Raw genomic sequence first — 14,476 nt, 5'->3', positions numbered from 1 at the left:
CTAATATTTTTAATCGATAAATTCATTATTTTTCGCTATAAAATCATAAGGAGAGTTAAAAAATTAGTTATTAAAAAAAAAGTACGGTTTTTTAATTATAAAAAAAAAACGATACACGGGATTGAACCTAAAATCTTTCCACCAACCCCCGTTACTCTAACCGTTACGCTAACATGTCATATTGGCAAAATCGCAGTAAAAAATATTTATATACAAAAAAAAAGTTATGCAAAATAAAAAAATAAAAAAGCGTTCGTCACTTATGTACTTACTCTCCTGTTTGTGAACTCACATATTTTGTTGTAACTTTTTTTCTACTGAACCAATTTTCGAAATATTTTTTTTCAAAATGTAGCTAATGAGGTGTTCTATCCAACTATATAACCTGTTTGAAATTTGGTTGCGAACGGAATTAGTGGTGGGGGTTTTAATGTGTCTCGATTTATTCAATTTCGGACTTAAGCATATATTCAACCACTACCGTGGTTGAATACCAATAAATACCAATATACCAATAAAACTTTCGAACGTATGCACCGAATTGAAAAATTCTTTTTTCCCCTGAAACGTGTGAGCCCCTAGATTGTCCTTATCTATATATGGTTCGTAACGCCAAGTCATACAAAAAGCCCAAAATAAGGATTAGGGGGCCGTTTGGTGCAATTGTCGAAAATATTACCTGCCCAATGCGGAATTTAGCACTGCCTGTATAGAGTTGCGGTTTCAGCTTTCAGCATTTGGACAGGACTTGTGGCGCAATGGATAACGCGTCTGACTACGGATCAGAAGATTCCAGGTTCGAATCCTGGCAAGTTCGTAATAATTTTAACCATCATTTTATTCAATGTTTATTCATTATCCTTACCCTTAGTTCACAGGGTATTTTTGTTTCTTCAGTGATTTAGTTTTGTGCATATGGGAATTTCCCATACTTGGAGTTCACAGGGTAAGCGTTGATCGTAAGGCGATGTTGAGTGTACTCGATTTTGTGTTTGACTCGGCGTTGTGCAGCCGCTAGTCTATAATATTTATAATCGCTAATTTATTTTCCAGTTACGAAAGGATATGACGTTTTTGTGTATTTTTTAACTTGTTTCTTTTTCATAAGTTTCCTCCGCAATTTCCAGGACTATGCTCTTGTGTCTTATTTTTACTTAAAAATTTTAATTGTTCGATGGATTCTTTTAGCGTCCCAAATAAACTTTTGCAAAAAGAAAAAAAAATGCTTATTAAGTGATGTTTGCTGATAACAATTCTAGTGTGTGTGTGTGTGTGTGTGTGTGTGTGTGTGTGTGTGTGTGTGTGTGTGACGTTCTAAAAATAATCTTTTTTTTTTTTAATTCTGCCCGAATGGATCAGAGGGATTGCAAATTGCATTGTTATGATGACTGAATTCATTCATAAAAGTTTCATATATGTTGCAGATATTGACGGTGTAAATACTTCTCTTGAGGAATATCGTTTTATTTCGGTCAGGATTTTTTTTTTTTTTTTTTTTTTTTTTTTTTTTTCAAATTTTATGTCAACCTATGGTGATTGGGAAATCTTGCTACTGAAATTCAATTACGGTTATAATTAAGCCTGTGCGAACAGGTAGACATTTACAACGCGGAAAATGTCCCCTATTATAGGTCGAATAAGAAAAATCAAGCGTTTTTTTATTGGGAATGTATTTTTATTACAATTTTGTTTTTTGTTTGTTTTTTGGGGGGGTGCTACGTACGCAACAGGATGCGGAAATGTCCCTTATGTCGTCGGATTAAAAGCAATTTTTTCGAGAATATTCTCTATAGAATATATTTTCATTATGATGCGGAATTCTTTTTTAATTTTCAGTAATAAATTGAAACAGATTTATTGAATTTTTTCTTTGTTAAAATCTGTAAATGCGATTCTAACTTTGTTGTCCAGAATTCAAAAATCACGTAAATTGATCAACTAGTTTTATTTTAAAATAAATAAAATGGTTTGGTTTTTTGTTAGAATTTTTTAGCAATCAATAATAATTCGTAGGCATTACAAAGCTGATTTTTTATCTATTTCCGTCTTGGTAGCTCGAATTTAGTTTGAGCTTTAACTATGGCGGACGGAAACACCGTCATCGCTTCCTCATAAACTTTTATTTTCTTAGTTAAAGAAAAAAATGATTTTTTTGGAATATAACATTTTCGTCCTGTGATGGGTACGTACATCATTAAGACTTTTCTTTACTAACAGTGTTTGAGAGAGAACTTTAATATATTCGAATATCTATGCATCTCATGTAGAGATCAAGTGGCCATTTTTGATTTGAGAACTTTGAAGTATAATGAAACAAAAAAAAAAAGAAAAGCAAATAATTTTTTTAAAGATTTTTTTTTTTTTTTAACTAAAAACTGACGCAACAAAAAATATTAACTGCCAACAAACCATGCTTACGTGAACTCGGATGGTTCTTTTCCGCACGCACAGGCATGTATGCCTTCCTATGAGTTTTTTTTTTTTTTTTTTTTTTTTTACCCAGAGCACGAGTGTGTACGACTCCCCCCCCCCCGTGAGTTTTTGGCACCACCCGTATTATTCTGACTTTTTTTTTTTTTTTTTTTTTTTTTTTACAAAAATCTCAAATACGTATCTCGTATGTCGCTCCTGAAAAATCTAAAGATTAACTAATACGTACATTGACTTACGTAGACAGGACACTATAACACTCGTGAGAATCAATATTCGTCGCACAAACTCTTCCGCATAAAAAAAAAAACATACGATTAAAACTTAACTTATTTTTACTTGTGATTAGTTTTACTACCGTACCATTTTTCGTAATTTTTGGAATTTATACTAATTTCGACATGACACACAAATACGCAATAATGTTTTCACCTGAAATGCGTTTATGTAAAAAAAAATTAAGATTAAAAAAAGTTACGGAAATGTCCTCAATTATTTGATCCTTTCTCTCAAATAGGTTTATAAGAGCTGGGCAAATATCAGAAGCTCATAGTGCGGGTATCAACGCTGGCGTCTCTCAGGGTTCTACCCGAGCCCAACTCTCTTCATCAACGATCTCCCATTCTAAAACCATTCGTAGACATTTATGCAGACGACACCACAATCTATGAAAGCACTTCAAAGGCCAGCAATTACAAAGATCTTGAGCACGTAGTTCAAATGAGGGGGGGGGGTCTGGTTAATTTTAATACAGCTAAAACCAAGCTTCGACACCAACGCTTAATTCTCATCTGGTCCCAATTGAAAGGAATGGCTCTCGCTTTGTGGAATCACCAGGTCTTGACTAGGGTTGGATCAAATACAATTGTATTTTAACATCACAAGAAAAAGTAATTTGTATTATGGCACCAGGAAAATAGTATTTAAGAGAGAGAGAGAGAGAGAGAGAGGGAAACTTTCAGATCTCTAATGATAATAAAATGCAATGAGGATATGATATAGAATGTAATGCAGATGTCAAATTTGGAAGAAAATATTTCTTTTTGCATGTTTGCAGATTTCTTTATTACTTTGAAAAAAAAAAAAAAGTACTTATATTTGTTTTTTTTAAATCAGTTATTGTATTTTTATTTGTATTTTGAGACTTAGGAATAAAAGTATTTGTATTTTTAGACTTAAGAATAAAAGTATTTGTATTTCTGGTAACCTAAACGAAAGTATTTGTATTTCAATTGTTAAAAGTCAGTATTTGATCCAACCCTAGTCTTGACAAGCTTCTGGGTTTGACGTTTACTCCTGATCTGAAGTGGAAACAGTTGATGTATGTGCTCCAAGATCGCGGGGGGGGGGGAACAGTTGGATCATCTACCTCTCCAGTAGGCATCTCAGTATCTATTTGCTTCTTCACAAAAACAAAAATGCAATATAAAGGGGAGACTCTGGCAGTTTGTAAAAATAAACTTGCCTTAGTGACTAAGGACAATTTAACTTGAATGTAGCATCTGTGCAGACACCACACCCTAGTCACCATGCTGAGCGAAAAGAGTGGCGATCTAATCCTCTGTAACTATATACATCTTAAGATGGAGAACGGTTGCCACATTTGGGGAGGAACTGCTCAGGACATCCTTTCCTGCCTTGAGAGGGTAAAAGACAAACTTTGAATTTGGCGGCCGGTGCCATTTTCTCATCTCTGCAGTGTTTTTTTTTTGTTTTTTTTTTCTCAGAAATGTTGCGAGCATCTCTCTACGCTATCGTTATTTTCATGGCAGGTGCTCGACTGAGCTTCACTATGCTTCCCTTTCTTTGGTTTTTCGCAGCAAACACTCAGCTAGCTACAACAATTTCCCTTGCTGTGCCTAAATCTAAGCGAAAATTCCATGAACAGAGTTTTTCTTCCAAGCACTGCTCGCCTATGAAACAACCACGGAGCTGCTTTCCAGTTGACTATAACATGGTCGTTTTCAAGTCCAACGTAAACAAATTCTTGGTGAGCAGTTCTCTAAAATAAATTTCCACAGTCAAGGTGGTTATTTTTTTTTTTTTTTTTTTTTTTTAATCAGTCCTTTAAATTTTAAAGAAACTAAAATTTAAGAAATATTTATTAGCATCTAATCACTATTGTTGAAATGTCGAAAAGTTTTAACATTTCCAATTCATGTCGAATTTATAAGTGCAATTCTTAATTTGAGTGAAATTAAGCGCCCCAACTTTTCTACTGAAGAGAAAGAAAGAAATCTTAATCGAAGAGAGTTAATTCCCTTGCATCGGTAATGCACCCCCTATAATATCGTCTTTATGATTGGCGAATTAATTTAGTAGTGGACCGCTATGTATAAATATAACTTTCACTTGGTAAATTCAGTTGTAAGTTACTCTTCTAGAGGTGGAAAGTTTAATCATCAGTGCGAACGATATTCAAAAAGGACTTCTGGCGCTTTTGGATAATTTGGTAGATCTGCCATTTTACTAAGAGATTCGTTCATTATCTACGAAAATGTGGAATGATAAAAGCAACGCGAAACATTTAATATATATAAAAAAAAAAAAAATGGGCTTGAATTCCCTGGAAAAGTCACTTCTGATTAATTGTAAGGAAAATTGTTTTTCAATTAAAATTTTCTTACAATTAATCAGAAGCGACTTGTCCAGGCATTAATCGTCATGCCCAAATATCAGCTCCTTTGTTAATATTTTTGCAATGTTAAATGTTTTGTGTTGCTTTTAATATCAAATTCTCGTATGGAAAAAAAAAAAAAAAAAAAAAAAAATGGATATTTTAGTAAAATAGAGTTACCTCCCTTAAACCAATGACAAATTGGCGCTGTTTTACAATCGTTTACAGTAAAAGAGTTGTCTCCCTCTGCACAAAGATTCGTTCATTTTCTTATCTCATAATTTAGGACATTCGATGCAATGGTGTTTATTAAATCAAAACAACAAAATAAAAATAAGCTGCGACAAATATTTTTAATGTAACAAAGTTGATAATACAGAATGTAGTCTTCACGCGACTATTAATAGGAAACCGACGATACTTTCATTAAAGAAAAAAAAAAAAACATTTTTTTTTAAAAGCTGCGGCTGCGACACCTTTGGCACTTGTATAGGTTAAAACATTTTGAAAATGAAAATATCGAAATGGTTATTTTGTAGGTATCCGTTTTGGACTGAAAAATCTCCGGGAAAAGAAACTCATTTTTGATCGAGTATTTTGACAACGAAAAACATGACAACACGTTGAAGGCAGACATTTTGGAATTATTTATTTTATTTTATTTTTTTTTTTTAACCACGCTACGGGGAGATAACTCCAGTTCAAGCTCTGACGCTCCTTCCCATCTTTAATACTAGCTTTTCCTTAAAAAAAAAAAAAAAAAAAAAAAAATATCGAACCTTTTTATCGCCATCTTTACAGCGAAAAGAAAAAACAAAATTGACGAACTTCCTCCTTCCATAGTGGATACGTACAATTTAAACTTTCGATATTCATTTTATATAATAAAAAAAAATTAAAAAAAAAATAAAAAATAAAAAAAACTCAATTACAAATTACATTTGATTAAAAATTGAGTGGAGTTGTGATTATAATTTTTCAGATTCCAAAACTTCAAAAAGTTCCAATTTAAAAGCTAATCTTGTCAAGAATTGCGATATTAAAAACCTTAAACTTGACTTTTTTTTTTAGTGTAAGTGATTGGATCTTAGAAATCTTGCTTAATTTGCATCTTATGATTATGGATCAAATTTAATGAAAATCTGAAATATTTTAATTTCCAAATGGGAAGCCGTACTCATTTTATGCTCCCTTAAAACATTCAATGAACTGAAATTTAAGGAATGTTATCAGAAACACGAATTTGAGACAAGACTACTGTTTGGTTGTTGCTCCAGTGCTCCACTTCTCCCCTTGCAGGGAGCTTTCGTATCCACAAGCTTTTCAGCTTTTGAAATTAGTTATAGTTTGAAAACTAAACTCATTATTTTGTTTCCTGTGCTGTCACTCACTCACAAATAAACGAATGTTTATTTTCATTCATTGTGCTGGAGTCGGTTCAAAAGTATTTAAACGCAAACACTTTTTTTCCTTTCTTACTCCGACGTGATACGAGAACATGCCTCCAGTTTTCAAATGTGTCGAAACCACACACACACAAAAAAAAAAAAAAAAAACCTCAAGCACACATTTCGTACATTTTCTATAAGAACGGACTACTTTCCTCATGGGACTTTTGAATAAGGCAAACTTTGCCAGTTAAAACACCAAACCTTGAAATAAGGACATTTTCCCAGGACGTTCACCTAACCTTATTAATTTAATGAACGACTTTCATCTAACATGACCCCCAACTTAACTCCAAAGGATTTTTCACCTACTTTGAACATTCTAATGATTTCAAGAATTCTTACCGATAGGATCTTTGCTTGTTCACCTTGGTTTTGTTGAAAAATAAATGCGGTGCATTTTAAACGAGAAGGAGGTGTCATTTTGTTTTATTCCTTTTTTTTTTTTTATTTTGTCTCGGGCAGAGAAATTTAATTTCACTTAAACTCCCCCCCCCCCCCCCCCCCGACAAGGCGGAATTTTAATGTAGCAGTGTCAGAAATTTCGTGAAAATAGTGAATAATTCCACCCCATCTTTCCAAGCTTATAACTCCTCGAAAAATGTAATTCAAGCCCTAATTTTTTTTTTTTTTTAATTAAAGGAGCAAGGACCAAGGTTTTATTAAAAAAAAAAAAAAAAGTGTTTTTTTTTTTTAAAAAGGTTTTAAACTTCGGACTTTACAGGTAAATTTCTAAAAAAGCGATTTTTTTTTTTTTTGTTTTAAATTTGAATATATTATTTATTGACCTTTTCTCTTCAATTTGTGATATATAAAATTCCCCGACATAAATTAATTATTTACTGGGTGACACTGGGGGGGGGGCGTGAATTTAAAAACAAAACGTTTGTCTAAAATATTATATTCGGTTTATTGGAAAGAACATAAAATTTCACATTGACCCTGAAAATATCGTAAAAATAGAATCAATAGAAAAATTGATAGATTTTTAAAGTTTAAAAATTGAAAAATATTGAATTCGTAAAATTCATTACTGTTTTTTATTTTTTAAAAAATATTTCTATTACTCTTAAAACAACTTTAATTGTTTATTTTGGAAGTATAATCCATAAAGAAAATAAATAACCCACTTTTAACAGAGAAATTACGAGATTTTTATATTGTATTCGCAGTTTCGTGTTAGGGGTGTCAAAAATTCCTACAAAAATTCTGATACTGCTACGGAATCGGTAAAAATATTGGAATCATCCCATCACTACCTATTATTTAATATGGGGAGTCTCAGCTCTTCAGAGTTATCTCCCCGTAGCGTGTTCGAAAAATCCAAACATGGCTACCTTGATAGTGGAAAAACGTTTTGACAACACTAAAAAAAAAAAAAAAAAAAAACTCGATCAAATTAAGTGAATATTTTTTTTTTTTTTTTTTTTGAGAACTTCAGTCCAAAACGGATACGTACAATATAACTTGATATTTTTTATTTAATGTCTTTATTAAACTGTACAAGTACCGAAATTTGGAATTCATCCTTTCATCCGGAAGAGGATGATTGTCCTTGTTCTATTAACCATAACCGAGTACTAGTAATAACAGCAGGTGTTGAAACCTCAACGATCTCTTTGAATCTATCATTTATCCGTTGCGTCACAAATCCATGCCGAAATGAATGTTATTATTGGAGACATTTTAATACAATTCGGTAAATAATTTTGTTCAATTATAATGCACAATCATTGAAATATTAAATTTCACTAATAAATTAAAATGAACTTGTGTACTCGCACGTCATGTCAAAATTAGTAAAAATTCGAAAATTTATTAAATAAAAAATCTGCTAGAACGACTGACATTTGGAATAAAGCAAAACTTTAATTGTCATGTCGAAATTGGGAACATATCCAGAAGTTACAAAAAATGATAAAGTAGAAAATTATTAATGAAACCGAGCAGAAACCGTGGAAATTCCATGATAGTTGAAAATTTTAGTAAATTCTTTTAACTTTTTAAAAATCTACAATTCATTTCAATGACAATTCAGCATTGTTTCTGAACAATTTTTAATGTAAATTATAGAAAGGAACATGTCAATTTACTTGTAGATTTTTTTTTTAATTAAGAAAAATGTTCAACACGACTAATAAATTATAAAAGTCAATTTGAAACTAATCAGAGCCCTGTTTTAAGTGATTTTTAACAAACCAAGAGCGACCAAAGGGAGGTAATTCGTTTCTCATGTTTGCGACACCGGGCGTGGGACAAATAAATTAATATTTAGATAATTTTGAAACTTTTTTTTTACAGGGAAGTAATTATTTGGAATTTGTTTAAAAAGGACATTTCAAAATTACTGGCAGATCAATGAATCGTGAAAGTAGGTTTTATGTAAAAATGCAGGAAAATGTTTTTGTTGAGACCTGACAATTCAGTAGATTTTTTTTTTTTTTTTTTTTTTTAAATGAAAGTTTATTTGTTCTTATTCCGAACATACAAAAAAAAAAAAAAAAAAAAAAAAAAAAAAAAAAAAAAAAAAAAAAAAAAAAAAAAAAAAGTGTTCAGTTTGGAGACATTATGTTGGACAAAGATGGCGGCGTAGTTCAGATCAGTAATTCGCAGTAACCAAGATGGCGGCCAAGAATCAAATGCAGTCCGTGGCGTAGTTAACGGCGAACTGATTGAATCCAAAATTCGACAATTTTTATAATTTTGAAAGGTTTTCATTGGTTGTTTAGCACAGCCGTTGGTCATAAAAATGATTGGCGAATTATTATTATTGTTAAATTTGTTATTCCTCTTTCTTCTCTTCCCCCATTGCTACTTATTTAAGTGCCGGATCTTAGTTTTTGTTTTGTTTTTTTTTTTGTTTCTTATTACCCGTCGGCCATGGCATCTGCCAGCTGTGAGCCGTTGGAGCCTGCCAAGGAAAAGCAAGAGAATGCAGTTTGGAAGAAGCCGCCAGCGGTTAAAAGATGTGGAATCGTTCCTTGAGGAAGCTAGGAAATGCATGGAGCAGGTCACCACAAACGGCATTACTGTGGAACAATTAAGATTGGATGAATTTGCTAAAAAGACAATTTCACTTTTTTGTCATCGACAGGAAAACCAAAAAACTGATCAGATCGACCAAAGACACTAACAAAGTTAATTGCGACTGTGGGAATGAGAGCAGAGAGGATTACGAAGATAAAAGGTTACAACACCTGGGCAGCCCTTTTCAAATCTGAAGAGGACTGTATCAAGCTCTCCAAAAACGAGATCATTACTCCAGACTACATCCTGAGGATGGAATACCTGGGACGGAGACGGAAAACCATTTCAATTTTCGAAGTCCCAGGTGTAATACCAGGGGGGGGGAATTTAGCGGCTTACCTACTGCAATATGGAGATATCACAGGAGTGAACGTCGACCGGTACTATGGTGTCTGGTCATTTCATATTCTTTTAAACAAGGAGACGTACTACAAAATACCTTATTACATCGAAGTGCAAGAGGAGAAATTACCGATAGTGGTGTCAGGAAGGCGTCCGGCTTGCTGGATATGTGGAGAAGTGGGGCACTTAACTTATACGTGTTCCAAGAAGCAGACAACGACAAGAAACCCAAAACATCGGGTATTGCCGCACTTATAGCTGGACACACAACCTGGATCTAAAATACCAGAGACGATAGAAGAAACTAACCCTCCCAGTCGGTCACCTGATGAGATCGAAGCGGTTTTTAACACTGAAGCAACATCAGAGAAAGGTAAATGGAAAACCATACCAATCAAAAAAAAAAAAAAAAAAAAAAAAAAAAAAAAAAAAAAAAAAAAAAAAAAAAAAAATCACCAACCTATGCAAAATCCCTAACAAAGGAACAGAAAATAGAAATACGCACAAGCAAAGATCCCGGAGGTAATAAATTTAAAGAACTACTCAAATTGAAAGAATCCCTGGATTAAAAACGTAAAGAAAAAAATATCCGTCCCCTTCCGAGTCCCTGCTCCCAGAGAAACCTAATCTAAGCCCAAAGGAAAAACGCTCCCCTAAAAAATCCCAGCCCCAATAATTTTTACACCCCCCGACTAGAGGGAAAAATATGACCTCTCTAGGCGCTCCTTTAAAAAAAAAAAAAAAAAAAAAAAAAAAGAGAAGCCCGAGACATTTCTTTTGCACTCCTGCTAACGCGCCTCAGAGCACTCCTTCCCCCTCTCCCATGAAAACATATGCCCCCTCCCACCCAGACAGACAAAAAAGGCAAAAGAGTCCCTGTTCTGAGAGATCCCGGGGGGGGGGGGGGATTCAAAGCAGTTTGCCAAATAACAATTGAAAGAGACTATGATGAAGGCTCAAAATCACTAACGCCGAAAACTTCCCCAAAGCCCCAAGAATCTTGACTGTGGTAAGGCCAAGAGCGGAGGCCAGTGGAGTGTGGACAATGATGGAGGAAGCAAATAGCGCCTTTAATTTGTTTCCTCCAGTCGTTTTTTTTTAATGACCATGACATTCTAAAAATGAAGGAATCATGCGTTGGACGGGTCCGTATCAAAATGCATCCATCACTGTAGAGGGCCATTAAACTAACCTTCCCTCTTGACATCAGCGGTCTGTCCCCTGGCAGGTCAATCACCACCGAGATGACCACAGGATCCATGGGAACAGCTGTCGGTGTCTTGACACCATCTATATTCGGTCAGGATTCCCAACCCTAAGTAGATGAAAATGGCTTCCTTAAGTTTAGCTACGTTGAATGGCCGAGGGTTGAGGGACGCCTCTCATAAAATTCGAGTTGCAAGCGACCTTCAACGCCTCGTGTTAATATATGTTGTTTACAGGAGACTCACTTTATTCCAAGTGATTATCAGGATGTGCTCCTCAGAGACTTTCAGCTCTACTCAGCACATTATGATACCCACGCAAGGGGCGTTACCGGGCTAGTTAAGCACACTCTTGATGCATCGTGTGACCCGATTTATGCAGATCCAGACGGAAGATTGCTCGTTCTGGATGTTACCATAAAGGATGTGGCATTTCGTTTTATTGGGGGTTTATGTGCCCAATAACCATACTGAGTTAGTTTCCTTTTTTTCGGCGAATCGAGCCTTTCACGAATTCGTCTCAACGGTTAGCTTTAGCGGGAGACTAGAACGCGGTCCTAGATCCAGAGTTAGATCGCGGGGGTTAATACCACAAGGGATACTAACCAGAACCGGGATGCTAAGACGTTTCAAGACTTTGTCGACAAGTTTGATACTGTCAATAAATTTCGAAATGAAAAAACCCGGGGATTTAGAATGGACTTGGACAAGTAGACACGGCTCAGATCCGGTGCAACTTTTACATCGATCAGTTCTTAGTTAGGAGAGTCGACCTAGGGCTTTTAGACTGTCCAAGTTTTCATATAGTTTATTCGGACCATAGGCTTGTCTGGGTTCGAGTAAACTTAGATAGTGTTAAACCTAGGATGGTTAGTTACTGGAAGTTGAACACGTTCAATGTGAAGGACTTCCAGGAACAGCTTCTACTAACAATATAGAGGGAATTGACGGGGACTATTATCGGGAATAAGTGGTGGGGTAACCTTAAAAAAAGTCACTAGGTCCTTCACTGCTGATTTTAATCACCGGCTCAACCTTAGTTCTAGAGCAGCGAAAGTGGCATAAGATAGATTAGAAAGGGCGGTGGAGGAGGGGGATAGTGATAGTTATACTTTAGTTAAGTATAAACTGGACTCCTTGGATAACGGAGGACCAGGGATTACTAGTTAGAGCTAGATTAAAAAGAGCACCAAACGAGGCAACAAATATGGCCGCATCACTGCGTGCAGAGGAGTTTCGATGTTCTGCTGATCGACACATCGCCAGTGTCACATTGCCGGAGGGACGAACTGTAACTTCAAACGATGGAATCTTGGAGAGTTTTCGAACTCATATTTAAGAACTTTTTACCAAGGAGCCTGGTCTGACTATTGAACAGTTTGACGCCTATTTAGCCGACTTTTCTCACCTTGAGGCGACCGAAGCGGCTAGGTGTGAAGGTAGCGTAAAAGAGAAAGAAGTCATTGAGACATTGAAACAGGTCGGGCTAGACAGAACCCCTGGGATTGATGGTCTGCCCTACGAGGTGTATTTGAGGCTGTCGCCCATTTTTAATCCTTTTGCTTTTTAACTCCTGGTTTAGGAACGGGTGCCTACCTCAGTACTTTACCAGGGGGATTATTAAATTGTTATGCAAAGATAAAAATGTAGGGGATGGGATAGGTAACTTCCAGTCTTTACCGATGTTAAACACAGAGTTAAAGATTTTGGCCAAGATCTTAGCAAATCGTCTGCAGATTGTCTTACACCGTCTAATAAGTCCCGAACAGACTTGTTCTGTTAAGGGCCGGACGATTCAAGACAATTTGCACACAATACGCTTGATCGTAGAAAAAGTAGACACAGAAGCCATGCTGATCAATTTAGATCAGTCCAAAGCATTCGACAGAGTAGACCATCATTACCTAGAGGCTGTTTTTCACTCGGCTGGGTTTGGTCCCCAGTTTCGCTCTTGGATTCGCCTCTTGTATGCCAACCCCAGTGTTATGGTGGAAGTGAATGGGGTGAGGTCGAAGCCCTGCATGTTAACAAGATCGATCCGTCAAGGTTGTCCATTATCCCCAATGCTGTATGTGCTGGCGCTTGAGCCATATTTGCGCCAGCTTCGGGTGAATCCGGCCCTTCGCGAGAGTACTTTGCCAGGTGGCTCCAGCCCGGTAAAGTATACCGCATATGCTGACGACGTGACCGTGCTTGTAACGAGCAGTGCCGAGATTAGGGTCGTCGACATAGAAACAAGTCGGTATGCTAAGGTTACAGGGGCCATAATTAACTACGCTAAGTCTATTGACTTATGTATCAGTGCCTGGAGCTCTATGCCCCTTCAGAAACCTTTAGTTGGACTGATGGGCCATGCAAGCTACTCGGCATCTGGTTTGGCCCTGACCTCCAGCTGGAGAAAAATTGGTCGGAAGTATTGGAAGTGGTCAAGGTCGCATCTCATTTGTAGGCCTTGAGAAACCTGTCTTTGAAGGGTCTGGCGGAGGTATGTAATTCTCATATCTACCCCCTGATCCTATACTGTCTATCAGTACTTCCACTCCCGGAGGTCACACTAGTTGATCTGGAGCATGCTCTTTTCCCATTCTTGTGGCGCGGAAAGCAAGCTATGGTTAACCAGTAGGTCTGCTACCTGCATCTGTCTGAAGGCGGTCTGGGTATGCCTAGTGTGGAAATAGGCAGATAGAATGTGTACACCTAATGAGGGAAACAGTGTCTTCTGGATAGAAGACGCCAAGAAAGCCTTTCAGGCTTTGGAGAGTGTGCATTCGGCTGAGGGGGAGGCACACAAGTTGCCCTGAAATGAGTGCCCTTTCTATCGCAAGTGTCGGCAGGTCTTGAGATTTCTTCTATGGGTTAAAGAAGAAAGCCTCTGACACCCAGCTGTTGTCTCACAAGGCGCTATATCGGGCCTTAGTGAAGGGATCCGTTAGAGACGAAAAGATTGAGGAGTTCGGTTTTACAAAGGAGGTGCACCGCTTAATATGGCCTTTGGCGCCTGGGCTGAGCCGTTTCGATAATTACGAGGAATCACTCACCTAGCTGGTAATTCAAAATGCCCTCCCGAGTCGGCAAAAAACTACACAGCAGGTTTTACGGAGACACCTAATTGTGTCCAATGTGGAGATTGGGAGGAAGACCTTGATCGTGCTTTCTTCCACTGCACTATCGTTCGACCGTTGTGCGAGTTAATTGAAGGCTTCACGGTTCGCATGTTGAGCGGGCAGTTTTTTGTGCTGGATTCAGTTTCCCCATGCTGCAACTGGGCACCGACCATGAAGAAAGAAAAACGCCATGTTTTTCTGTGTTTGCTAGCAGTTATGAGAGGCGTGATTTGGACGACGCGACAGGAGGTTTACAGAGATGAGACCTTCACTGCTCCCCAGCTTGTTCTCATTTTCAAATAT

The 14,476-nt window shown here is 36.5% G+C and overlaps 1 non-coding gene across 1 annotated transcript; it reads left to right on the top strand.

The window, feature by feature from the left end:
* The first annotated feature begins 744 nt into the window (after positions 1 to 744).
* Trnar-acg (transfer RNA arginine (anticodon ACG)) lies at positions 745 to 817 on the top strand. The gene has a single exon. It is a non-coding gene; the product is annotated as a tRNA-Arg (tRNA).
* The last annotated feature ends 13,659 nt before the right edge of the window (positions 818 to 14,476 follow it).

Source organism: Euprymna scolopes, chromosome 44, assembly GCF_053919585.1.
Source record: "Euprymna scolopes isolate OS-2025 chromosome 44, ASM5391958v1, whole genome shotgun sequence".
Lineage (NCBI taxonomy): Eukaryota > Metazoa > Mollusca > Cephalopoda > Sepiida > Sepiolidae > Euprymna > Euprymna scolopes.
This window is presented reverse-complemented; position numbering and strand designations above follow the sequence as displayed.